Raw genomic sequence first — 4,034 nt, 5'->3', positions numbered from 1 at the left:
AACTTAACAATGTATGTATGTATATATGTATGTATGTATGTAAGTATTTTGTACTTAACAATGTCATCCACATGAGGGGGCATTTGAGCTTGCACCTTCGGTAATACTTCATTTCTATTTTTTGTGCTCTCTACATCAATGGTAAATAACTAAATTTTCAAATAGTACAAACCACAATAGTTTCTTATAATTCTATAGTTCTCTTTGTAAGTTTATAAAATTGAAGTTTAATAATTAATTACACTTATGTACATCTTTTTCAAGTTTGATATTTCTCTTTTTCCTTACTCATAATCCAAGAATAATTTTCAAAAATACATATTGACCAATTGGAGATTGAGCCAAAAAATTGTAAGAATGATTGTGTCAAAAGAGCTAAAAAATGATTGTGCACAATAATCATCTTTTTATGATAATCATCTGTTTATGATAATCATCCTTTTACGTTCTTTTTGGCACAATTGTTCTTATATTTTATGATTTTTGGTGAGAACAAAATTCCAAACTAATCATGTAGGTGGTCCAAAATTAAATCATAATTGGTCGAGGCATGTTTAAATACCATATTTCACATGTTATTGAATGTTTCTTAAATTTTTCTTGATCATTGTCACAAGCTTTTAAACATAACTATATAAGGAGTGAGTTAGGATGTATATAGGTTAACATTACATTAACTATAAACTACAACACAAAGGTTTCACTAGGGTATTATAGGATTGTAATTATAGAAAATTGTCTAATTTACCCAAGTGGGTGATGATGGTGAAGAGTTGTATTAGGGGAGTAAATCTCACAATTGGTTATAGGAATACAGCTACATCAAAACAATTAGAAACCAAAACTACATATTCATTAGAGTGGGTAGTTCAAGGGTCTTTATCCCATGTATACGGGTATGTAGGTAGCCTAGTAGGTGAAGTATGCCTCCAGTGTGCAGACAGCTTGGACATAGTTAGGTAGCACTTAACCATGTATGTATGAATGTATGTATGTATGCATGCATGCATGTATGTATATATGAATTAATGAATGAATGGATGTATGTATGTATGCATGTATGTAACTATTGTCTTGTTAACAGTGCCATCCACATGGAGGGGTAGTTGAGCCTACACCCTCAAAATAACTTCATTTTCCTTATTTGTGCTCTTTAATTCAAAGGTATATAACTTTATCACTTATAACTATAATTTTCAAATAGTACAAACCACAATAGTTTCTTATAATTCTATGGTTCTCTTTGTAAGTTTATGAAATTAGAGTTTAAAAATTAATTGCATTTATGTACATCTTTTTCAAATTTGATATTTCTATTTTCTGATTCACAGTCCAAGAAAAATATTTCAAAACACATACTGACTAGTTGGAGATTGAGCCAAAAAATTGTAAGAACAATTATGCCAAAAGAACTAAAAAAAGATTGTGCACAATAATCATCTCTTTACATTCTTTTTGGCATAGTTGTTCTTACATTGTATGATTTTTTGTGAGAACAAAATTTCAAACTAATCAAGTAGGTGATCCAAAATTAAATCATAATTGGTTGAGGCATGTTTAAATACCTTATTTCACATGTTATTGAATGTTTCTTCAATGTTGGGAAACCGCAGTGCAGATATTGCATTTGTTTATCTTTTGGCATTAATAAAAGAAATATATTATCACATTCAACAGTAAATTACACTTATTTATTTATTTGTATTTATCCACCTATCTGCTGACAATAGTAAAATAGTCTATAATAATTTATTGTAGAAATGTGTGTGGCATGTGAGAAAGACATTATTTTCTCTTCATGTGATATAATTAAGCTAGAAAGAATCCAATTCCACTTGGAATGAGTATCATTAATTTCATTGAGTTAAATAATTCTGAACTTTATGATATTTCTATCAGGATTTAACTATTTGATATTGCTATTAGGATTTAACTGAATTTTTACCACATTAAACAACAACTTTTCCCCTCAAATCTCAAAAACTTTGTGTTCTTTGACATTACAATTTGTCAACAATAGCATTTGACAAAACCTCTTAAACCAAAATAGCATGCCCCAGCTTCTTCTCCCTAAAGTGTTCAATATTAGCAATGGGTAAATAATTCAGCATCTTGGTAATAAAATTGATTTAATCCCTTTCCACATCCATGACCACCAAAATCTTTTTTGTGGATAGATAATGCAACGAAAGATCAGTGACAACATCTCATAGAATATTCTTCTAGATCAATAGCATGTTGCATCCAATGGCTTTGATCTTCTTTATCATACCTAGAATATAATTCCTCTCCTTCAAAATCCTATCCATCATTGTAAAATCAAAAACCACAATGTTCTACTCAATGTCCATCTTGGGAGGCAAAATTTGGAACTGTATTATGTCAATCTTTGTATTCTCAATCCTGGTGGGACCTCCAGCCATATGGCTTGCCTTCTTATCAAACACCAAACCCTTAACCATCTATTTATCATCAATAGTCCCACCCAATTTTTTCAAAACTTTGATGTCCCTCAAATCCACAATGTCAGGCTTCATAGGGTCGATGACATTCAAGACAACATCAATAGCAAGAAAGGCCAATAAGGTAGAATATTGGCTGACAACCTTAATATTCAAAGAAGTGCTCACACTTTTCACCAAAGAGTCATGGTCCATCAATTTGATAGGAATAGCCATAGCAATTAAAACCTCAATGGCCTTCTCAAAGGTCCTATGAAAGGCCTCCAACATAATGGTAGGATGAACACCCTTAGACAAAAAATTCACGCATTGTTTAAGAATCACATTAGTGATGACAACAACTATTATCATGCCATCACCAGCATTAATATCCTATGATTTCAAAAGATCTACAAGCATTTTAGTGGCTAGTTGAGCTACCCACATTTTGTTAAGAATTTTGGCACCATAATTGGTGATGATCAAATAGCCCAAGGAGGTGCAAAGCTTCTTGTACATGCCCTTGAGACCTAGTGAGGTTTGAACTACATCCATAATGGCCTTCACTATGATGATGTTGGCATGTCAGATAATGTCATTACAATTGGTGTCAATGTATTTTTCTATCTTGGTGGTTGGTGCTACCCATAGATTTTGTACTGTAGTTTCCATTTTCAACTTCTTCAAAAACTCCTTTGTGATGTTTGATTCACCTCTAAAAATCCTAGCATCAAATTAGTATATCAAATACCCTCTAATGAAACTTTGAGTGTTAAATGGAATGCCTCTCACTCAAACATGCTTGTTCTTACTTCTTGTTGTAGTCATTGGCGAATCCAAAGACTATACAATGAGCTCAAGTAAAGATGATGACTCCAATATAGAGCCCATCTATGAGAAAGAAAATGGGAATTGTTGAGAGTCAACTCCAATATGAGAAAGACAGAGATAACCAACATCTCTAGCACTCAACTCAATAGAGTATGGAAGATGATAGAAGAGTGCAAGGGAAACTGATAATCCACAACACAAAAATAAAATGAAGACACAACAAAATTGAACATGTACCAATATGATTGAAAATGTGTTGAAGGCATATTGTGACCCAATCATTTTTTTGAAAACTCTAACTATCATCAAGTTATAGATGTAGCTTTTCATCAATGGTATAAAAGACTCATCGAATCATCTCTACCTAACATTGATAGTTCAATGAGGTTTTTCATCAATGATATAATAGACCCGTTGAATCATCTCTGGTTGGCATTGATAGTTTGACATTTTCAATTGGTTGTTTGGCACTAACATGTGACATAGATGGGGATGATTTTAGATAGATCTTCCTATCGATACATTGTCAACTATTGATTTCATCAAACTTTCTAAAAAATTCTATTGACATTGACTTTTGATGTTTAACTATCAAAATTTTGACCAAAACTATGTCAAAAAATAGGTCAAAATTTACTAGTGCATTATCATCTTCCTATGATCCTGATCGATCTTCAAACTTTATATTATGGTATAGGGTTCTTGGTCTTTTATGAAGTGCTACAAATTCATAAAAAGGTTAGCATAAAAACTACACTTAAA

General features: G+C 31.8%; 1 pseudogene; it reads right to left on the bottom strand.

Annotated features, from left to right (window-relative positions):
• Positions 1-2,036: 2,036 nt before the first annotated feature.
• On the bottom strand, positions 2,037-3,020 carry LOC149572246 (T-complex protein 1 subunit delta pseudogene; annotated as a pseudogene).
• Positions 3,021-4,034: the final 1,014 nt, after the last annotated feature.

This window comes from Cupressus sempervirens, chromosome 2 (genome assembly GCF_028749045.1).
Source record: "Cupressus sempervirens isolate cs-2001-9-10 chromosome 2, ASM2874904v1, whole genome shotgun sequence".
NCBI classification, from domain to species: Eukaryota; Viridiplantae; Streptophyta; class Pinopsida; order Cupressales; family Cupressaceae; genus Cupressus; species Cupressus sempervirens.
The sequence above is the reverse complement of the archived record's forward strand: the minus strand, read 5'-3'. Positions and strand labels throughout refer to the sequence as shown.